Raw genomic sequence first — 26,185 nt, 5'->3', positions numbered from 1 at the left:
AAGAGGATGATGATAATACGAGTGATAGTGGTGATGATCTTAATAGTGACTTTAGTAACCTGGAGGATGTTTCATCTGAAGATTTCTACGCGTCAACCGACGAGGAATTTGGATGGGAAAACCAAAAGCAGGATTGTAATGTCAACGTCAATTTTTCGCCGGAGAAGAAGAATAATCCGCCAGCGACGGCAGAACCGGTGGTGGGTCCAGTGATGGAGCCAGAAATGGAAGATAGAGGGTCAGGGTGTGTTGGTACTCAAAATCTTTTTACTAGTATCGAGGAGGTGGTGGCTGAGACAATTGATTGCATTAACCCTAATGTTGGTAATGAGTGCCCTAATGTTAATGTTACTCCCAAGGGGGATTCGGCACATGCTGATTTTCCTACGGAATGTGAAAAGGGGGCAGGCATTAATCTTGGAAAAGATAAACGGGTAGATTTGGAAGGTGTGGATCCTGGAGACAATTACAGTAGCGATCAAGGGCCTGTTGGGCCTGTTGGGCCAACTTATGTGGAGGGAGTGAAGCCCAACTCGTGTGAGTTCAGACATCAACAAGATGGACCTCTTAACGGGCCTAAATCCAATTTAAACCAGACTCGTACAAACAGTGGACAAAGTGGTGATCACAATTCAATTCCTTCGAATGGCAGGCGATACAAAAGGGGGGCGAAAACAAGCATGTCTTCTTCTGTAGAGGTAAGTTACTGTAATCATTGCTACTGTAACGCAATGGGGAATTGGATTGTCTCATCAAGGATCATGCGTTTCAAAAACCTAGCAAGGGGTAAATTAGGTTGTGACAAAGGCAAAGCTTTTCGATGCAAATCTTGTGGCTTCAAATCAAGGGGTAAAAAGCGTTCTAAGGCTAAGGTTGATTCTGCTTCTAATGTTGCAAACTCTGAAGAACCATCGGTGAATAATGAAGAAGATCTGCGTGAATTTGGTGAAGATATTGGATTGAGGTGGAAACCCCTCAATCCACAGTAAGTTTTCACTTTTGTTTCTCGTAATTAATTGTATCTTAATGAAGATAATATCCTTAAATATTCATGGCTTTGCGGTGAAAGGGAAGTTTGGGTGGGTAAAAAGCATTTGTTCGATTGAAAAACTGAGTATTATGGCTCTTCAAGAGACCAAATGTCGTGGATTGGGTGATTGGTGGGTTCAAGCGTTATGGGGTAATAAAGATTTTGGGTATGTTCAAAAGGATGCATCGGGAAATTCGGGGGGTTTGTTGACTATTTGGGATAAGAATGAGTTCGAGGCTACTAGTGCATCGTCGGGTGATCACTTTCTTGCTATTAAGGGGTGTTGGAAGAATTCCGGAAAGGAAAGTATCATTGTCAACGTGTATGGGCCACATGATGATGAGTGTAAGAAACTATTTTGGGACTCTTTGAGTTGCTTAATGTATAATACCAATATGGCTTAGGTGGTTTGTGGCGACTTTAATGAAGTAAGGGACCAATCGGATAGACTAAATAGTGTTTTCACCAAAACCGGGCAAGTTGGTTCAACAACTTTATAATGACGAATAATTTGGTTGAAGTTCCTATTAATGTTAAAAAGTTTACGCGAATAAGTGATGACGGGATGAAATTGAAAGGACCCGTCCTAATCCATCCGGACGAAGTCCATATTGATTATAAACGATTCACAACAGTTGATTACATCGCGAGGTATTTGACCTCTATATGATACATTTTACAAACATTGCATTCATTTTTGAAAAGACAATCTTTCATTACAACGAAAGTTGACGGCATGCATACCATTTTATAATATATCTAACTATAACTAATTTAATAATAATCTTGATGATCTCGACGACTCGAATGCAACGTCTTTTGAAATATGTCATGAATGACTCCAAGTAATATCTTTAAAATGAGCAATTACACAGCGGAAGATTTCTTTCGTACCTGAGAATAAACATGCTTTAAAGTGTCAACCAAAAGGTTGGTGAGTTCATTAGTTTAACATAAATAATCATTTCATAATTTTAATAGACCACAAGATTTCATATTTCCATTTCTCGTAAACATACGTCTCATGCATAGAGACAAAAATATCATTCATATGGATTGAACATCTGGTAACCGACATTCACAATATGCATATAAGAATATCCCCATCATTCCGGGATCCTCCTTCGGACATGATATAAATTTCGAAGTACTAAAGCATCCGGTACTTTGGATGGGGCTTGTTGGACCCGATAGATCTATCTTTAGGATTCGCGTCAATTAGGGTGTCTGTTCCCTAATTCTCAGATTACCAGACTTAATAAAAAGGGGCATATTCGATTTCGATAATTCAACCATAGAATGTAGTTTCAATTACTTGTGTCTATTTTGTCAAACATTTATAAAAACAGCGCATGTATTCTCAGTCCCAAAAATATATATTGCAAAAGCATTTAAAAGGGATTAATGAAACTCACGCATATAAATATTGTAAAACAGTTAATAAAGCATTTGCATGTATTCTCAGCCCAAAAATGCAAAGAGTAAATAGGGCAAATGAAACTCACGCATATAATTATTGTAAAACAGTTAATAAAACATTTGCATGTATTCTCAGTCCCAAAAATGTAAATAGTAAAAGGGAATCAAATAAACTCACCTAATGTATTTTGTAGTAAAAATACATATGACTATATTGAACAACTGAACAATGCAGGGTTGGCCTCGGATTCACGAACCTATAACATTTGTATATTTATTAATACATATAATCGTATTCTAATGAATATATATATATATATATATATATATATATATATATATATATATATATATATATATATATATATATATATATATATATATATATATATATATATATAATTTATTAATTACAGTATTTTTTTTTATTAATACATATATTTTTTTAATTTGTATGTACATTCAAATGGTTAATATTTTTATAGTTATATTAATATATTCATATACATACTTGTTTAATGTTATATTTAAAAATCGATAATTGGTTGTTTGTAAGTGTTTATATAAATAATTATAGTAGGTTATATATATATATATATATATATATATATATATATATATATATATATATATATATATATATATATATATATATATATATATATATATATATATATATATTTATGTGTAGTTTTAATATAAGTATAGTATATATAATAAATATATTTTATGTACAAAATATTTATTTGCTTAAAAATGATAGTTTTGATATTAGCGACTTATTAATAATAATAATCATAACAATAATAATAATACCACTTTATTTATTTTCATGATACTAATAATACTAATAATAAGGATATTGTTAACAATGATAATTATGTTAATGATAATAATACTAGTAATTATAGAAAAGATACTAATACTAATGTTAGTGAAAATAATAATAATTTGCATTATTCTCTTAATAATAATAATTTTATTCATTGTTTTTATGTTTACAGAAAAATAATGATAATACATACATTAGTTTGTCCATAGATATCATAATAATAATTATAATAGCAATACTCTTAATTTTTACTATGATCATAATAATAATAATAAAGATAACCATGATAATATTAGTAATGATACTTATATTAATAATCTTATACAATTAATGATATTACTAATTCTAATAATAATGATAATAATATTAATTGTATAATAATTGTAATTATCTTAATCAATAATAACAATAATAACAAATACAACAACAACAACAACAACAACAATAATAATAATAATAATAATAATAATAATAATAATAATAATAATAATAATAATAATAATAATAATAATAATAATAATAATAATAATAATAATACATGAAAGGAAAATAGGCTACCTCATTAATTAAGCTTTAAAAAAAACAGCCGCGGCCCGGGCTCGAACCCAGGACCACTCGCTAACCCGCAACCTTCCCTAACCATTCTGCTGTCCCTGTTTATCTGAATTATTCCTATCCCATAAATATAAAACCCATTCCTTCAGTTTATATATTTGTTCATCTTTTTCACAATTTCAGTCGACTACAAACGTACCAAAGCATCAAAACACAGTTTTAGATATTTTAAATATTACGTAGTAGTAACTAATCTTTCCCTAATGTTTATATTATTTGAGAAAGAAAAAAAAAACTGGGCTTCCTGTTCGTCGCACAAGGAGGGAAGAAAAAAAAATAGATTTCCATTTTTAGCTTGTTTTGGACAAAAGTTGTAACACGAAAAAGTTTGTAAATTGTATATGAAAACTATTGGAACCGTTAATTTACCTTGAAACATCAAAACGCTTACGAATTTTGCTATGAACCAAATGTTTGACTTTTGAAATTAAAATTTGACTCCTCAAATTCGAATTAGATTTTACGAATTGGAACCTGGAAATTTGAGTAAACATTCCTGACATGATTTAAAAAACATCTGCACTTTTAGATTTTTGAACTGGATTTGATTTCGAATTATGAGCATAAAGTAGTACATACAGAGGTTTTCAAAGGAAGAAGAAAAAAAAATATTGATTAATTTATCACTCTGATTCTGTAAAAAAAAAATTAACTGATATAGAGATGGAGGATATCGATTGATAGTTGATCCAGTCGACATTTGTTCACAAGCATACAGGAAAAAGGAGAAAAAATATATAGATTATTGAGATATAGATACCACGTTTTGTATATATATCTGAGTTATATTATTTATTTAATTTAATAATAGTAATTAATAATTGATAATATATAATAATAAAACTAATAATGTTAATACTAATAATATTGTTAACAATAATAATATTTATAGCAATATCAAATAATAACCATAATTTTTAATGATGTTACAAATGATAAAATACTAATACTAATAATAACAATAATAAGATTATCAATAATAATAATATTGAAATACAATTAATTATACTACTAATAATTATGTTAGTAGAGTATTAATACTAATTGTTAATGATAATGCAATAATAATATCTACTAATAGTATAATTAATAATTAAGTTATAACAAGTTACATATATCCTATTTGTAATATATATTATATAGTCATGTATATATATATTGTATACTTAACACTTATCAAATTTACAAATGCTTCAATATAATAGTTATCAATAGAGATCTTTTATATATATTAATATATATCTATATAGATTTGTAATAATTTTATATATCTAGTTATATATCTTCATTTTACTAATAACTTACTTTTCTTTTTCTTTTTTTTTTTCAAAGTATACTTCATTAATACATTTATATTTATATTTATATTTATATACATATATATAATTATCTGTTCGTGAATCGTCAGTAATTAGTCAAGGGTCAAATGAATCTATGTAAACAGTTCAAGAAGTTTTGAGACTAAACATTACAGACTTTGCTTATCGTGTCGAAATCATTTAAAGATTCAGGTTTAAATTTGGTCGAAAATTCCCGGGTCATCACAGTACCTACCCGTTAAATAAATTTCGTCCCGAAATTTGAGTGAGGTCGTCATGGCTAACAATAAATATATTTCCATGACGAGTATGAGCTGAATAATAGAGTTTTATCATTATTGAATAATACAGATAAAATAATTCGATTAATCGAAGAGCACAAATGAAGCTATCACCAAAGAGTGAAATAGGAAAGTAAAGATTCATCTTAACTTTTGACAGAGTCAGGGTTGAATTTAGAAAATAAGGTGCGTCTTAACCTTTGATGTGGTCACGCTTGAATTCCGGAATTCAAGGGATTTATAGAAAATCTTCGAAATCGAAAAGATTTGATTCTTCATTGAGTAAAGAAATTAAGATCTCTATAATTAAATACCGTGATCTGCCTTGATTACTCTGTCTGATACTTCCATTATAAATCAAATTCTTCCGTTCCATTATTCTTACCATTCCTATACTTTCTTTCTTAGTCCATACATCCAAAATATTGTGAAATGCTTAATCCCGTTTTAATCCTTGATATTTTCCTAATTATCATTTCTGTCACCCTTCTTTTCAATCTTCCTCCAGAAAAATCTGTTTACTTCTACTATTACCTTGGGGGGATACTATTCTTAATTCTACCGTGTCTTTATATTGCTATTCGTATTAATATCCACGGTTTGAAACCTCCATGTTGTTATTGGGCTTTATATTTTCTCTTATATTTTGGAGTACTTGTTTCCGTCTTCTATAATCATTGTCATTCACAGTTAATGCTTTCTCTTATTTGCTGCGATTTATACCCCTTTCTATTACGGAGCTTCATGTTTTGGTTTTCTTTTCGCAAATAACGGTCCAGAATTCATAGGTGTGGAGTTTCGAATGAGTTTAAAGTTTTAAACAAGAAAGAACGTAATAGCACGATTTGATTTGTCAAATTACCAGAATATCCGGGAAAGATAGAACTATCAAGAAAATATGTTCTTGATATGTTTATATATCAGATAAAATGTAAGAGTCGTGTAACATGGCACATGATTACGTTATAATCTGTGTATCATCATGTTCCATTTAGAAACTCAGCATGACTTACTGTAATATAATCATGTTGATCAAGTGTCATTATATTATACTAACTCATGCATCAGTTCTCAACATTACTTCGATAACATTCATATTTTAAGCTCGAAAGTTTACAGAATATAGAAACTAACAGTTTCTATATGATGTAACACTGATATCATGAAGAGATTAATAATTTCAGATAAGATTAGTTATGAAAATATATTCATAAATATCGAGAATATTTATAATGAAAGATACGATAATATCTCGAAATATCTAAGATCAGAGGATGATAGAAACTATTGTCCGCAAGGGTTTAGAGTAAAGAGCAAGATATTCGCTAAAGACTTTAGCAGGCATTGAATCATTTGGATTCTTTGAAGTCAAACTTATTCTTTGTGATTTGTCCACGGCTTTCTTCATAGTTTGGCATAATCTGCTTTTCGATACTAAATTTTCTCTTGAATGTTTCCAATATAATTATACACAGGAAGCACGAAGAGGTATATAATTTCGAACGAGAATATTTTTGAAAATATCCTCAGAAATATCGAAGATATTGATGATGATATTTTGGAATTTCTAAGTTCGATGGTTGATGGAGAAAGATTTTCCGCAAGATTTTAACATGACTTCGGAGCAAGATATTCTCTAAAGGTTTCATCGGATTCAGAATTACCTGGATTCTTTGAATATAAGGTTTGGTCCTTTTATTTGTCCTTGGTCTCCTTCGTGGTTAGCTCAATCCGTTTTCCAGTTCCAACTTTTCTGAGCTTTTCTAACATACTATTCTTTATCATCGAACTTCCGATGATTAAGGTCGTTTACGGTTGTCTATGGTTTCTGCTGCTTCATTCAACTTTTTCAACATTCATAGTATTGATTTATGACTGAGTGTTTTTCAGAATTTCAGAATGAGAGATCATAATTCTAAGAGATAAATGTCATACATATAACTGTTGATGTAGATATGATGTGAGTTTTCAAAATACTAATTGCTGATTCCCGGTAATTGGTATGGCAGTTCTCGTTACAAGATGCGGATGAGTATATGATAGGGTTTCAATGAATAAATATAATGATTTGTTAGAGAGATTTATGCCAAGAAGCAACGAGGTTGCTGGTACGTCTGCTGGTAATATGGTGGAATATAAAAGAATTCTCCGGTATCAAAAGGGTAATCGTATATATCAGGATTATAATAAGGCTACTTAGAATGACAAGTCGAAGTTGACTTGCTGGAGCTGTGACAAAATTGGCTACTTTGAAAAGGGATCGTAAAGTTTTTTTTTTTTTTTTTGCTAATAAATGCCAAAGGATCTGATGCGGCTACGTATTAAACTTTTACTCAATTGTCGAGAGTTTCTCAGGTGCATAACTATATGCATAAATTTTTCCTTCCGTAGATGAAGTTCGGTTGGTTCATCCGCTCGATTGAGGTGTTTTCAAGAATCATGAAAGGTTTAAACGCAGAATGGAATTGTCAAGATACAAATGAGGTTTAATATGAAATCAAGTGGCAAACGTGAAGAATTGTTTAGTTTCATATGTTATAATCAATATTTTAATTCATTTTAATTGTCCAATGTCGGCAGTCCACAGTTGATAGTCCACAGTTTACAGTCCAATAATTCATATATAGTTTAATATATAATATTCGAATTAATTAATACTTATTGTGACCCATGTACATGTCTCAGACTCGATCACAACTCAAAGTATATATATTATTTGAGAATCAACCTCAACCCTGTATAGAGAACTCGATCATTACTGCATATAGAGTGTCTATGGTGATTCCAAATAATATATATAGATGCATCGATATGATATGTCAAAACCTTGTATACGTGTCCCGATATTTAAAGTGCGTAAAATAAATAACAGAAATTAAATGACGATAAATTAAATGCGTAAAGTAAATAACAGAAATTAAATAACGATAAATAAAATTGCGATAATTAAATTGCGATAAATAAACTGCGATAACTAAAATGTAATCAGTTAGTGATAATGCTAAAAACGAACATATATTTCATAGCATTATTCCTCAAAAAAGACAAGCTTTTAGTTGCAATTGTTCTATTTAAAAGTGATATTCGTTTAAATGATAAAAGGTGAAGACAAAAGACAGATTCGACGAATTGAAGACGCAAACGACCAAAAAGCTCAAAAGTACAAAAGACAATCAAAGAGGTTCCAATTATTGATAAGAAACGTCTCGAAATTACAAGAGTACAAGATTCAAAACGCAAAGTACAAAATATAAAATTGTACGCAAGGACGTTCGAAAATCCGGAACCGGGACCAGAGTCAACTCTCAACACTCGACGCAACGGACTAAAAATTACAAGTTAACTATGTATATAAATATAATATAATATATAATTAATTATATTAATTATATATATATTATATATATATTATAAACCGTCGGCAAGAAAGACTCCAAAAGGGGCTGAGATGTAATTTCAAACTCCGCGACTCGCGGAGTTTGAAGGCAAAAATGCCGCGAGTCGCGGAGCCCCAATTTCAGAAAATCCCTATAAAGCTCGCGCATTCTGATCGTAATCATCATCTTTTTCTTCTCCTCATTCATACGTAAAATATATATATATATATATTTATATTTTATATTTTAATTTTAATTATAATTCTAATAATAAGGGTATGTTAGCGAATATTGTAAGGGTGTAAGTCGAAATTCTGTCCGTGCAACGCTACGCTATTTTTAATCATTGTAAGTTATGTTCAACCTTTTTACATTAATGTCTCGTAGCTAAGTTATTATTATGCTTATTTAAAACGAAGTAATCATGATGTTGAGCTAATTACTAAAATTGGGTAATTGGGCTTTGTACCATAATTGGGGTTTGGACAAAAGAACGACACTTGTGGAAATTAGACTATGAGCTATTAATGGGCTTTATATTTGTTTAACTAAATGATAGTTTGTTAATGTTAATATAAAGATTTACAATTGGGAGTCCCTATAAATTACCATATACACTCAATCGGACACGATGGGCGGGGTATTTATATGTACGAATAATCGTTCATTTAACCGGACACGGGAATGGATTAATAGCCACTAGAATAATTAAAACAGGGGTGAAATTATGTACAAGGACACTTGGTATAATTGATAACAAAATATTAAAACCTTGGGTTACACTCAGTCGACATCCTGGTGTAATTATTAAACAAAGTATTAAAATCTTGTTACAGTTTAAGTCCCCAATTAGTTGGAATATTTAACTTCGGGTATAAGGATAATTTGACGAGGACACTCGCACTTTATATTTATGACTGATGGACTGTTATGGACAAAAACCAGACGGACATATTAAATAATCCAGGACAAAGGACAATTAACCCATGGGAATAAAACTAAAATCAACACGTCAAACATCATGATTACGGAAGTTTAAATAAGCATAATTCTTTTATTTCATATTTAATTTCCTTTATTTTATATTTAATTTCACTTCTAATTATCGCATTTTTATTGTTATTGTATTTAATTGCACTTTTAATTATCGTACTTTTTAATTATCGCAAGTTTATTTTATCGCACTTTTATTATTCGCAATTTCAATATCGTTATTTACTTTATGCTTTAATTTAAGTCTTGTATTTATTTTTAATATTTTACATTTGGTTTTAACTGCGACTAAAGTTTTAAAATCGACAAACCGGTCATTAAACGGTAAAAACCCCCCTTTATAATAATAATATTACTTATATATATATATATATATATATATATATTTTTATTTTTATAAAAGTAAACTAATATAGCGTTAAGCTTTGTTTAAAAAGATTCCCTGTGGAACGAACCGGACTTACTAAAAACTACACTACTGTACGATTAGGTACACTGCCTATAAGTGTTGTAGCAAGGTTTAAGTATATCCATTCTATAAATAAATAAATATCTTGTGTGAAATTGTATCATATTTAATAGTATTTCCTGCTAAAATTTAATAGTATTTTATACCACTCCGCTACCACATCAAGTATTTTTGGCGCCGCTGCCGGGGAGCTTCTTAAACGCCGGAAGCGCAACGCTAATAAAAAAAAAATTATGTATTTTTAAGATTTTGTTAAATATTTAAGTTTTATAAAGTTTCTTTATTTTTATATAAGTTTTATTTAAGTATTTTGTTTTTATTTAAAAACATATAAAAAAATATATATATATATAAATCTAGTTTTAAGGTTTTTATTTATAAAATTATAAAGAAGTTCTATTTTTATTTAAGTTTTTAATTATAAGTTTTTATTATACATTATAAAACAGAAAAATAAAAAAACAGAAAATAAAAAAAAATAAAAAAATAAAAACGCGTCGAAATTAAAAGCTGTCAGTTGAATTTCTGAACCCCGCGACTCGCGGGGTTTACTGCCTTGAATACCGCAACTCGCGGAGAAAACCTGACACGCGACAGAAGCCCTAATCCTGCATTTATTACGGGGTAATTAATTATTATTATTATTATTTAACCCTAATTATTATTATTATTATTATTATTAGTTTTATTTTAACTTTTACTTTTTATTTAATTTATGTATTTAGTATTAATTAGTTTAATTAAATTGTAAAATTAATAGTTTTAATAAATAAATAATATAAAAATAATATTTATAAAAATTGAATTTTTTTTACAACTTTTTGTATATTTTTATATTTTGTCCCTTTTTAATCGTTTTAACGTAATATTTGTATTTTTCGCTCATATTTAATTTTAAACTTAGTTTTTGCCATAGTTATTTTTACTCCTAGATTTTTAGGCTTTGCCGTAGAATTCCTTAAGTGCTTTTTCTCTAGACTAAGATTTAGGTACTTTAGAATTTTGCGACGCCTTTTTAAGTTTTAGTTTCTTTTTAAGTTATTTCCATTTGGGATATAGTTTTTCTTGTAAGATTTAATATTTTTAGACACCTTTTACTATGTATCAATTATCATTCCAATTAGTAATCTCAATTTGCGATTATAATTTTAAGTTAGTTGTAGTAATAAGGTTAGGTTAGTCAAGTATTTTTAAGTTTTATAAGTTTCTTTAATTTTTCCGTCACCTTTTATTTTTCAACCATTTTTCTCTATCGACCTTTTTCGACGAACTCTTTTTCTTTCTTATTTCTCGCTATTCTAGTTTTAGGACATAGATTTTTATTCTACTTCTTATCTAAATTTCTTAAAATTACGAAAATTTATTTTAAGTGGTTAAATTAATAGACATCAAAATTTTCTGGTTCGTAGTAATAGTTGGATTTGTACGTGGACCGGGTTATTGGAGCCAAACAGTCCTCAATTATATTAAGACCAAACGAATTCTGCCCCTCTGCTGCATCTTTTGGCTATTCGAAACGTGGGAAAAATCAGAAAAGTCTATTGATTGGATAACTTATTATAATTTTTCTTTCCTTTTAAAAACTAATAGGATATTCAGTGAATGCACCGAGCAAGACGTTCACCACCTTTTGTACGTTCACCACCTGTAACTAGATCAAGATATTTAGCAAATATAACCGCCGTTGATTTTTCTTTAGAATCGTCATCCAGTCGACCAAGTACTTCAGTTCAAATTTCCGATAATCCATTTTTTGAACCCGACCTCACAAATGAGAATCCGGAGAATATTCAGGAACGGTTCGTAGATCCTGAACCACTAAACTTTCCCCCGGAACCACCAATCATTCAAACAGAGATTGTTGAGGAACGAACCATTAAATCAGAATCCTCTAGTAATTCCGATTCAATAAATTCCGATTCAACAAATTCAATTATGGAGAATCTGGAACCTTTAAGTATGGAAGACCGAATGAGAGCTAAACGCACTGGCCAAGGTCACGCAATTACTCATCCAGACATTAATGCGCCAGATTATGAAATCAAAGGACAAATTCTACACATAGTGACTAATCAATGCCAATTTAGTAGTGCGCCGAAGGAAGATCCAAATGAACATCTACGTACCTTTAATAGGATCTGCACACTATTTAAAATCCGAGAAGTGGAGGATGAACAGATATATCTCATGTTATTTCCCTGGACTTTAAAGGGAGAAGCCAAAGATTGGTTGGAATCGTTACCTGAAGGGGCGATCGATACATAGGACGTTTTAGTTGAAAAATTTCTTAAACAATTCTTTCCTGCATCTAAAGCCGTAAGACTTCAAGCAGAAATTGTTACGTTTACATAGAAACCGAATGAAACTCTATATGAGGCATGGACAAGATATGGAAAGTTGTTAAGAGGATGTCCGCAACATGGTTTAGACACCTGTCAAATAGTACAAATATTCTACCAAGGATGCGACATCACTACAAGAAAAGACATAGATATAGCAGCTGGTGGTTCTATTATGAAGAAAACCGAAACTGATACTTACAAAATTATTGATAACACTGCTTCCCACTCACATGAGTGGCACCAAGAAAAAGATATCATTAGATCATCTAAAGCAGCTAGAGCCGATTCTAGCCATGACTTAGATTCTATTTCCGCAAAGATAGATGCTGTGGAGAGACGAATGGAAAAGATGACTAAAGATATTCACTCAATACGAATTAGTTGTGAGCAGTGTGGAGGACCACATTTGACAAAAGATTGTCTCAGTATTGAATTAACAATGGAACAAAGAGAGAATATTTCATACATAAACCAAAGGCCTGGAAATAATTATCAGAATAATTATCAACCGCCAAGACCGATTTACAATCAAAACCAGAATTATAACCGAAATATTCCATACAACAACCAACAAGGTCCTAGCAATCAACAAGTATCCAATAATAATTACAATCAGCAAAGACCGAATTTTCAAAACAAACCACCACAACAAACCGATGATAAAAAGCCGAATTTAGAAGATATGATGACGAAGCTAGTTGAAACTCAAACGCAGTTTTTCACCTCTCAGAAACAAACCAATGAAAAAAATGCTCAAGCATTTAGAAATCAACAAGCTTCTATTCAAAATCTGGAACAAGAACTAAGTAACATAGCAAGGTTAATAGGTGAAAGAAAACCGGGAAGTCTACCTAGTGATACAAATGCTAACCCCCGGAATGAAACAGCTAAAACCATTACCACAAGAAGTGGTACAACACTTAAACCACCGGAATTACCTGTAACTTCTGATGAAACTATTCCTACTCCACAAGAACCACAACCTGATCAAGATAAGGAAAAAGAACAGGTAGTTGAAAAGGTTAATGAAGATAACACAGTTAAGGCTAAACCTTATGTTAAACCATACCAACCACCACTTCCTTACCCGAGTAAAATGAAGAAAGAGAAACTTGAAGTCGAGCAATCCAAATTCTTGGATATGTTTAAACAGATAAATGTAAATCTTCCTTTCATTGATGTGATTTCAGGAATGCCTAGATATGCTAAATTCTTGAAAGATCTAATCTCAAATAGAAAGAAAATGGAAGAACTCTCGGCTGTTACTATGAATGCTAATTGTTCAGCAGTGCTGTTGAATAAGATACCAGAAAAATTATCTGATCCAGGAAGTTTCACAATTCCATGTTTTCTGGGTAGTCTTAGTTCAATAGAAGCATTGGCAGACTTAGGTGCTAGTATAAATTTAATGCCGTATTCACTATACACTAAACTAGACCTTGGAGAATTGAAACCAACCAGAATAAGCATACAACTAGCCGATAGATCAATAAAATATCCTAGAGGGATAATGGAGAACATGCTAGTTAAATTTGGTACTTTAGTATTTCCAGTAGATTTTGTTGTTTTGGACATGGAAGAAGATTCTCAAGTTCCTCTCATATTAGGAAGACCATTCTTAAACACGGCTAAAGCAATGATAGATGTGTTCGGTAAGAAACTGACCCTAAGTATAGAGGATGAGAGTGTTACCTTTTCAGTTGATAGAGCAATGCAACAACCACAATTTGCAGATGATACATGTTATTATATTCAAACTATAGATGCACATGCAGAATTATTAGAAGAATTTCCAGAATTACAAGGAACAGGAGAATGTTCTTTAGGAGAAGGTAATGAACCAATTGATGAAGCTGAAATGTTAGCTACACTTATAGCTAATGGATATGAACCAACAACAGAAGAAATTCAAATGCTAAAAGAAGAAGACAGATATCGATATAAATCATCGATAGAAGAACCTCCGAAATTAGAATTAAAGCCACTTCCAAACCATTTGGAATACGCTTATTTACATGGTGAATCTGAATTACCTGTAATAATATCGTCTTCTCTTACTGAAAATGAGAAATCACAACTCATTTCTGTGTTGAAAGCTCATAAACCAGCCATTGCATGGAAGATTCATGATATTAAAGGAATAAGTCCTTCGTATTGCACACATAAAATCCTTATGGAAGAAGGTCATAAAACGTATGTGCAACGCCAACGAAGACTAAATCCTAATATGCAAGATGTAGTTAAGAAAGAGATTATTAAACTGCTAGATGCAGGTCTAATTTATCCAATCTCTGATAGTCCATGGGTAAGCCCAGTTCAATGCGTACCTAAGAAGGGTGGCATGACTGTCATTATAAATGAGAAAAATGAGCTTATTCCTACTAGAACCGTAACAGGATGGCGTGTATGTATTGACTATAGAAAATTAAATGACGCCACCAGAAAAGATCACTTTTCCTTACCTTTCATTGATCAAATGTTGGAAAGATTACCCGGAAATAGTTACTATTGTTTCCTAGATGGATTTTTCGGATATTTTCAAATTCCAATAGCACCAGAAGATCAAGAGAAAACCACATTCACGTGCCCTTATGGTACTTTTGCTTACAAACGCATGCCATTTGGACTTTGCAACGCCCCTGCAACCTTTCAAAGGTGCATGATGGCGATTTTTCACAACATGATAGAAGAATGCATGGAAGTTTTCATGGATGACTTTTCAGTCTTCGGTGATACATTTAAATCATGTCTAGTTAATCTGGAACGAATGCTAATTAGATGCGAACAATCAAATCTAGTTCTTAATTGGCAGAAATGCCATTTCATGGTTAAAGAAGGCATCGTTCTTGGACATAAAATTTCAAAAGAAGGAATTGAAGTGGATAGAGCTAAAGTAGATGTAATTGCTAAACTTCCACATCCCACCAATGTTAGAGGAGTTAGGAGTTTTCTAGGGCATGCCGGTTTTTACCGACGTTTCATAAAAGATTTTTCTAAAATTGCCACTCCTATGAATAAACTCCTAGAAAAGGATGCTCCATTCATCTTTTCAGATGAGTGTATCAAATCTTTTAATATTCTTAAAGAAAAACTCACTAATGCGCCGATCATGATAACACCAAATTGGAATCTACCATTTGAACTAATGTGCGATGCAAGTGATTTTGCAATGGGAGCCGTTTTAGGACAAAAGATTGAAAAACGATTTCAACCTATATATTATGCTAGTGAGACGTTACAAGGAGCACAAACGAACTATACAACTACTGAAAAAGAACTCCTTGCTATTGTCTTTGCTTTTGACAAATTTCGATCATATCTCGTTCCAGCAAAAACGGTGGTCTATACCGACCATTCTGCTCTTAGATACCTATTTTCGAAACAAGATGCTAAACCAAGATTAATCCGTTGGATCTTACTCTTACAAGAATTTGATATTGAAATCCGAGATAAAAGAGGAGCAGAAAATCTCGCCGCTGATCATCTTTCTCGTCTTGAAAATCCTGAATTAGAAGTTCTAAATGAATCGGCCATACGAGACAACTTTCCTGATGAATATCTATTGAAGATAGATTATAAAGAAATACCATGGTTTGCAGACTATGCAAACTACTTGGTTTGTGGATTCCTTGAAAAAGGATTATCGTACCAAAGACAAAAGAAATTCTTCAGTGATATAAAACACTATTTTTGGGAAGATCCACATCTGTTTAAAAGTTGTCCCGATGGAATAATACGCCGATGTGTATTTGGAAATGAAGTTAGTAAAATTTTAAACCATTGTCACACAGGACCAACAGGAGGGCATTATGGACCTCAACTAACAGCAAGAAAAGTTTATGATGCTGGATTCTATTGGCCTACAATTTACAAAGACGCACACCTTCTTTGCAAATCCTGTGATGCTTGTCAAAGGGCCGGAAAAATAAGTCAACGTGATGAAATGCCACAAAATTTCATCCAAGTATGTGAAGTATTTGACATTTGGGGTATTGACTTTATGGGTCCATTTTCAAAATCTCATAATAATCTATATATACTCGTAGCCATTGATTATGTATCTAAATGGGCGGAAGCACAAGCTCTCCCAACTAACGATGCACGAGTTGTAGTCAACTTTTTAAAACGTCTTTTTGCAAGGTTTGGAACACCGAAAGCTTTGATAAGTGATCGGGGTACTCATTTATGTAATAATCAACTTGAGAAAGTTCTTAAAAGATATGGAGTAACTCATAAAATCTCCACCACATATCATCCACAAACAAGTGGACAAGTTGAAAATACCAACCGAGCTTTAAAACGTATTCTAGAGAAAACCGTAGGATCAAATCCAAAGGAATGGTCCATTAAATTGGAGGATGCACTCTGGGCTTTTAGAACAGCCTACAAAACTCCAATTGGAACCACACCTTTTAGACTTGTTTATGGAAAAGCATGTCATCTTCCAGTAGAAATTGAACACAAAGCATTTTGGTCTTTGAAAACATGTAATCTTGATTTACATGAAGCTGGACGTCTACGATTAAGTCAACTAAATGAATTAGAAGAATTAAGACATGAAGCATACGAAAATTCGTTAATCTATAAGGAAAGAACGAAGAAATGGCATGATAAAAGAATCAGAAGTTCAAAAGAATTTAAAGAAGGAGACAGAGTTCTTCTTTTCAATTCACGATTCAAGCTATTTCCTGGAAAATTGAAATCAAGATGGTCTGGACCATTCATAGTCAAAAGAGTTTTCCCATACGGAACGATAGAATTAATAAATTCAAATGGGATTGAATTTAAAGTTAATGGTCACAGAGTTAAACATTACATACATGGTCCGATGGAAGTCGACAACGAAGTTAATCACAATTTCGACACCACAGCTAACTAAGTATGGGGAAAATCAAGTCTTTAAAGGATAATATGTATTTCTGTTTGAGTTAGATTGTCTGTTTTCGTGTAGTTCTCGAAAATGGAACCCGAATGGTCTTTCCCTAGCAGACCCTACAGAACTAGTCTTCTCCCCCCATTCTGAATTTTTATTTTTTTAGGTTTTTACGAAATGAAGACTGCCTGTGAACTAAACCATGGTCTAATGCTACACGCTTTGATCACTAAACGAAATAATGACATACTACCGAGTGAATTAGTATCAGTAATCAGAGAAAGAATGGACGGAGTTAGAAAAGAATCCAGATGCGAAGATAATAAGTTACAATTTGGTAAAGGAAAATCAAAATCCGCAGCGAAAAGAAGAGCACGACACCTAGAAAGATGTCACAAATGCGGAAAATGGTCACATGGAGGTAAATGTTCAAATAATCAAACCTATTCAAATATCGAATTTGTTACTTTATGCAGAGACGGACCGTTCATATGTTTAGAAGAAAAGACACTGAATGCTCGAGGTTACGCCTATGTAGCCATGGAAAACCAATTAAACCGACTATCTTATGAATGGGATAGATCATATAACTAAGAAATCTATTTCACAGGTATGTCTGTACAGTTTTTATTTTTATTTTTATTTTTAACCTTTTGATAATAAACGCTAATTTGTTCGCTAAAAAGTATTAAATTGGTATTGAATAAAATTAGGTTTGGCGACCGAAATTATTGATATCATTCAAAAATTTATTACATCACTGCGAAATTTAACGTTTATTCTTAAGGTATAAATATCTTTAATCAATCAACCCAAAATATTTCAAAAATTCGTCATGAGTTAAATTAGGTCTTGGAACCGAAATTACTTTACCGAAAAGAGGGGCGCATATTTTTGATAATATTTGATTGATTAAAGTGGGATAAAAAGACAAAAAGATTTTTAGTTTTATTTTTACCATGTTTTTAAAATTAATATTTAAATCTTAAATTAATATTGTAAACTTTGTAAAAACAATATATTTAAAATTGTAAATATTTGAAAAATTAATATAAGTTTGGTGTGAATTTATAATATGAATTTTTAAATTAAGTTTGGTGTGAATTTTTAAAATATGAATTTTTAATTTTATGCATTTCAAATTTTAAGTTTGGTGTGAATTTTTAATATTAATTTTGAATTTTATATTTAAGTTGTGCGAATTTAAAAACAAAAATTTACTTTATCTCATTAAGTTAAAAATATGATTTTTAAAATTCATCGTAAGTTGAAGACTAGGTCTTTGAACCGAAATTGCTTTACCCGAGGGAGGGACGAGAACTTTTATTATCATTATTTTTAATCTTATTGAATTAAAGTATGCCAAAAACATTAAAAAACCCAAAAATCTTAGCTTTTAAAATAATCGCTACAAAAAGACAAATTTTAAAATTTTGTCGAGGGACGGACTAGGACATCGATCCGAAACGACCTCGTCCTAAATAACAAGGGAAACAAAATTTTAAAATTAAGTACTTAATTGTTTTATAAGTTAATGATTATAAAAAATAAAAAAAAAGCAAACTCCGCGAGTTGCGGAGTTTGAAGGCTTAATTGCCGCGACTCGCGGGAGGACCGGATTACAGAAAAAAATAAAACGAGCTGAAACAGCTCAGTTTCACTCCCCAAAACCGAAAACCTGCGAAATACTCCGAAAAAATACCCAAAAACACCCCCAAAATCACAATTTTTAACCGTTAATCACCAAATCTTTTACTAAAATTATGTTGAGAAGGATGCTATCTAGGAATTACTCAAGAAAAACGGTAAATTTCTACACCTAAACACCATTTAATCCGAAATTTAGTGTTCTTGAGCAATTTTTTCCCCAATTTGATTTTGATGCTTTTTAGTGTAATTAGGCTTAAATTGTTTATGTATTATGCTTGTATAACCTAGATTGATGCTGTTTAACATGATTAGAAGCCTTAAACTTCAAATTTTGAGTAATCTAGGGTTTGTGTTCTTGAGCAAATTTGGGGCTTTTTGATATAAACAAGTTATGGCCGATTTTTGTCATGAATTGTTGCTAAATTAAGTAGTGTAACATGTTTAGGTAGTTAAATGATCCAAACTTTGAGCCTAAACATGATTTTGAGAATTAAAGTGGACTTTTTCAAGTCTAAAATTCATGAACTTGATTTTTGAGAGATAATGCCATTTGAAACTTGTTTAATTGCTAGTAATGATTATTTTGACATGTTATTTGAGTTGAATGCTTATGAACTTGGCGAACATTTTCGTATATGCTTATTTGAAAAAGTGTAGATTTGATAAAAATGTGAAAATGAGCTTAAGTTTGATATAAATTGATCATGTCATTGTAATTATTTTGATTGATGATTTTGCTGACACTAATGCATATTTGGATGCACAAAAATTGTGTTTGATGTGTTTTGCAGACTGAAAGGGGTGAATCTTCATCCCAAGCCCGCAATGCTCCTGCTGAGAATGCGGAACAACAGGAGGTGGATAACTACTACAAGCAGGATATACCTCATCCAATCATGACCTTTTCTGATATGCACTTGGAAGAGTTGCACCCGAACCTGAGATTTGACAGACTTTGGATAGATTATCCAAAATATCAAAGGGGTTTGCATACTCTTCATTCTAAGGTTGTTGAGGTACCAAGGGTCATAGAATGGGGAACCTTAGAAGCTGTAGAATTGACCGGGCCAATTAGGGAATTACTTGTACAGAGGTATGGTAATTCTACTTTTAATGACTGGGTACGTTTATTCACCATGCGTAGACCTGTATATAAAGTATGGTGTGAAGAATTGTTATGTAGTATAGAGTTGAATGATCGGGTAGGTAGTTTAACCGATCGTTCTTTTATTAGATTTTTGTTAGGCGGTTCGATGTGCCACATGTCTTTACTGGACATGGCTCTGGCTTTACGTATATATACGCCTGAGGAGTTAGCATCTGCCGATTGTAGAGGGTTGATACTAAACGGTAGAAAGATAGATGAAAATTTTGATACACACGGTGTGTGGAGTCAAATGACAAGCCATCACCGTTTCAAAGGGGGAAATTACTCTTATTTGGATATAGATAGAGCCGAATTAAGAGTGATTCATAGGTTTTTAGCTAATTCGATTACACAAAGGGGTAAGAACAAGGAAAAGGTAAATGAACAGGATTTGTTTTACCATATGTGTATTCGAGACCCACAAAGCGTTGTAAGTATACCGTATTGTGTAGGTTATTATTTATCAGCTATGGTTCGGGGGATGAGACCGCATAGCATAATAGGAGGTGGTATTTTTATTACTTTGATTGGTGAATATCTCGGTGTGGATATAAGTCGGGGGGGATTATTAGTAGAAGAACCAGAACCCCGCGATACTATAGGTTTAAATGTATACCAAGGTGCGAAAGTTTTGAAGAGGCGAAATAACGCCGCAGTACCATACCATGGTAGACATCCACAGGTTGAGAGAAACCAACAGCAAGGTAATGTAGGAGGGGGAAATGAGATGCAAGAAATGCAAAGGTTTATAGCTTCTCAGGAATACGAAAATGCTAGACAGAGAGCATTTGAAGATTGGCAAGTTCATCAGAACCAAATCATAGCTCATTGCCAACATATAGGTAGAAACTTTATTCCTACACCGAAACCCATCTTCCCTCCCTGGTCTATAGAGATGCAGCCACCGTATCCTACGTATAACCCTGCCGAAGCATTCTATAGCACCTATGGTTATGCCTGGAACCCCTATTGGTACCAGTATCATCCCTAGTATACTTAGTTTTATTTATTTTGTAATTTGTAATGATTGATACGTTTAATACTTTTGTTAATATTGTAATAATTTTTATAATTGTCTAACTTTTATTCTTAGATTTTAATAATTTTTGAATGTGGAATAATATACCAAACTTCAAAAATATGTATATATGTTTGCAGTTTATCTTATGTACACAACAGGGTAAAACAACGCATATTCAAAGACTGGCATTAAGTTCAGCAAAAGCAACTAATTTTGACGACAAGATGCAAAATATATGTGAAATAACAACAAGACGGAATGAACAAATGATGTGCACCATTTATCATTTAGCAAACAAACGCCAATATATTTGGAAACTTTGGTAAAAATTTAATCATTTTCACACAAATCACCCTCAATAATTTAAATTATTACTGATTTCTTGCAAATGAGGGCATTACAAGATCTTAAGTGTGGGAAGGGATTAAATTCTTTCGGATTTTAAAATTTTTTACTTTATACACTTGGTTACCATTAAAAATACTAGTAAAGCAGTAGTTGTATTAGAATCTAGTGCTCTCTGATAATAAAGAACAGCCCTAGTCTTATATACTGACTACCCAATTCTAGTAAAAATTTTCAAAACTTTAATTAAATGAACTCAAAATCATGTTTATACATATTTATGAACGATAAAACTAGGTTTTGACACCGAAATTATTGTTACCTCGGAAAGGACATAAATTGAGAAACAAACCAAAATGTTAAAATTCATTTAAAATGGAATAGAGGACGATAAAAAGGAAAATAAAAGTCAAGTGTGGGAAAATTTACCAAGTTATCTTAAACATATGTCACATATATCTGTAACAAATAACTGAAAATACTTTTGCTTTGGACTAAACTAAACTGTTTTACCCGATGAAAGAAAAGAAGAGATAGATCTACACGATGAATCAATTCCATCATTAAAAGGAAGTAAAGTCTTCCGAAAAAGAAACGCGCTTCTTGATTTAGGTCATGAAGTTGTCGTCCAGACCAGCTATAGGTTGACGAAAAATCTAGAAAAGTCATCACTAAAATCAGCAGGAAATCCACGGACCTCAGCATTAAACAGGGTCGCCAAGTGGTCAGATTTATCCTAACCATGAGAAGGATTTATCTCGTACAATGGGGGGGCACCATACAAATTAGCTGGATAAGACTAATGAATCAGATCCCCAGAAAGGATAATCTCCTTAAAGATTAAAAATCAACTTTTAAGACTGATATTACTCAATCCTAGAGATTGACCTTAAAGATTGAGAATTACAAACTCATGGAATTCAATGATATCTAAACTCGAGCTTGAACGAGAAAATATTTTGATCAAAAATTACAAACCGATTTGTTTTCTGAAAACCCTATTTTCAATGCGTTCATTACCATTGAACGTAAAATCCTAGGAATTCACCTGGAATTCATTAGGTCACCTGAACTAAATCGGGTGTCAACCGTAAGAACGGTGGTTGCATAGTGGTCAAAGACAGGACCTTGTGCCATACCGAAAAATTATAAGGGTGAGCTTTACTATTGCTCCTACCAAGGATAGTAATTGCGTCCGACACGTTATAGACCATAATTAAAAGCATGTCAGGGGACATTGCCTTAACAGTTGCTTATTCAACGCTTTCCTTTACAACCGGACGGTAGTTTACCGAAAGGTAATATACGGGACAAGTAAACTGGACGTGTTGCTTTCCAAATACAAGGTTAGCAAGTGGGTAACACAAAACCATAAGTTTTGAACTAAAATTTTCAAATCTGAAACCCACCAAACCCACAAAAATATTTTGCAAACACCGGTAAAGGGTTATTCCGGAAAACTTATCTAGGGTAAAAACTAGATTTAATTTTCAAAAGATCAAATGTTTTCATAAAGATCCAATTTCCTTAATGGATCTAAATTTTTATAGTCATGTGGGACTGTAAACCATATCGTTACTACCATTGTTTATACCGCCGTATAGAAAATCACTGATGTACAAAGTGTGAAGAATAAAGAAGTGATTCTAGTATTTCAAGACGATATTGCTTGAGGACAAGCAACGCTCAAGTGTGGGAATATTTGATAATGCTAAAAACAAACATATATTTCATAGCATTATTCCTCAAAAAAGACAAGCTTTTAGTTGCAATTGTTCTATTTAAAAGTGATATTCGTTTAAATAATAAAAGGTGAAGACAAAAGACAGATTCGACGAATTGAAGACGCAAACGACCAAAAAGCTCAAAAGTACAAAAGACAATCAAAGAGGTTCCAATTATTGATAAGAAACGTCTCGAAATTACAAGAGTACAAGATTCAAAACGCAAAGTACAAAATATAAAATTGTACGCAAGGACGTTCGAAAATCCGGAACCGGGACCAGAGTCAACTCTCAACACTCGACGCAACGGACTAAAAATTACAAGTTAACTATGTATATAAATATAATATAATATATAATTAATTATATTAATTATATATATATTATATATATATTATAAACCGTCGGCAAGAAAGACTCCAAAAGGGGCTGAGATGTAATTTCAAACTCCGCGACTCGCGGAGTTTGAAGGCAAAAATGCCGCGAGTCGCGGAGCCCCAATTTCAGAAAATCCCTATAAAGCTCGCGCATTCTGATCATAATCATCATCTTTTTCTTCTCCTCATTCATACGTAAAATATATATATATTTATAATTTATATTTTAATTTTAATTATAATTCTAATAATAAGGGTATGTTAGCGAATATTGTAAGGGTGTAAGTCGAAATTCTGTCCGTGCAACGCTACGCTATTTTTAATCATTGTAAGTTATGTTCAACCTTTTTACATTAATGTCTCGTAGCTAAGTTATTATTATGCTTATTTAAAACGAAGTAATCATGATGTTGGGCTAATTACTAAAATTGGGTAATTGAGCTTTGTACCATAATTGGGGTTTGGACAAAAGAACGACACTTGTGGAAATTAGACTATGAGCTATTAATGGGCTTTATATTTGTTTAACTAAATGATAGTTTGTTAATGTTAATATAAAGATTTACAATTGGGCGTCCCTATAAATTACCATATACACTCAATCGGACACGATGGGCGGGGTATTTATATGTACGAATAATCGTTCATTTAACCGGACACGGGAATGGATTAATAGCCACTAGAATAATTAAAACAGGGGTGAAATTATGTACAAGGACACTTGGTATAATTGATAACAAAATATTAAAACCTTGGGTTACACTCAGTCGACATCCTGGTGTAATTATTAAACAAAGTATTAAAATCTTGTTACAGTTTAAGTCCCCAATTAGTTGGAATATTTAACTTCGGGTATAAGGATAATTTGACGAGGACACTCGCACTTTATATTTATGACTGATGGACTGTTATGGACAAAAACCAGACGGACATATTAAATAATCCAGGACAAAGGACAATTAACCCATGGGCGTAAAACTAAAATCAACACGTCAAACATCATGATTACGGAAGTTTAAATAAGCATAATTCTTTTATTTCATATTTAATTTCCTTTATTTTATATTTAATTGCACTTCTAATTATCGCATTTTTATTGTTATTGTATTTAATTGCACTTTTAATTATCGTACTTTTTAATTATCGCAAGTTTATTTTATCGCACTTTTATTATTCGCAATTTCATTATCGTTATTTACTTTATGCTTTAATTTAAGTCTTGTATTTATTTTTAATATTTTACATTTGGTTTTAACTGCGACTAAAGTTTTAAAATCGACAAACCGGTCATTAAACGGTAAAAACCCTCTTTATAATAATAATATTACTTATATATATATTTGTATTTTTATAAAAGTAAACTAATATAGCGTTAATCTTTGTTTAAAAAGATTCCCTGTGGAACGAACCGGACTTACTAAAAACTACACTACTGTACGATTAGGTACACTGCCTATAAGTGTTGTAGCAAGGTTTAAGTATATCCATTCTATAAATAAATAAATATCTTGTGTGAAATTGTATCATATTTAATAGTATTTCCTGCTAAAATTTAATAGTATTTTATACCACTCCGCTACCACATCAGTTAGCTAGGAACAGTTACCTAGGAACAGTTAGCGTGGATTCTTAACAAAATTTCTATTAGTTAATTCGTTTGTTTCTAACAACTTTTATTTTGTCCAATGTTTTCTTCATTATGCCACTTGTTGGATTGTGATAAATTAAAATCCAAATATGAAATTGAATAAAATAAAATAAAATTTTTTTATTCTGCGGTGAACGGATTTGTATCTCTGTAGATGTAAGTAGGATAGTAAATGGATGTTGAATCAGATTCGAAGAATGTACAGTATAACCTATTAAAGTGAAATCTAAATATTCCTCGGGTATTACCTACCCGTTAAAATATTTTCACCATTAACAGTTTATACGAAAGAATTTTTAATTACAATCTTTATGAAAATATACTTACAGATATATTTTCTTCAGATGTAATCATAGATTTAATGAGTTAATATAATATTAATCTCATTTGATTTACCGTTAGAACTAGAATATATAATCTCTAAAACATTGAAGATTACATAATCGTCATGTCGAACGAAGATAAATGATGTAGAACGATTCGCATATTGATGATTATGCTCGAGGTACGTAATTAGATGTTGAGGTGTATGATGTGAACTTGAGTTGTTGGTGGTACTGGTATTGATGTTGGTGCTGGTGATGTTGCTGAAGCTGGTACGTTTTGCACCATATTCTCCAAATTGATTACTAGAGCGCGAAGTTCATTGACTTCTTGTATTACTCCGGGATGATTGTCGGTCGGAACGAGCGGATGAATAAGGTTTAGAATCTGAGTTATGAT

Source organism: Rutidosis leptorrhynchoides, chromosome 1, assembly GCF_046630445.1.
Source record: "Rutidosis leptorrhynchoides isolate AG116_Rl617_1_P2 chromosome 1, CSIRO_AGI_Rlap_v1, whole genome shotgun sequence".
Classification (NCBI taxonomy): Eukaryota; Viridiplantae; Streptophyta; class Magnoliopsida; order Asterales; family Asteraceae; genus Rutidosis; species Rutidosis leptorrhynchoides.
The sequence above is the reverse complement of the archived record's forward strand: the minus strand, read 5'-3'. Positions refer to the sequence as shown.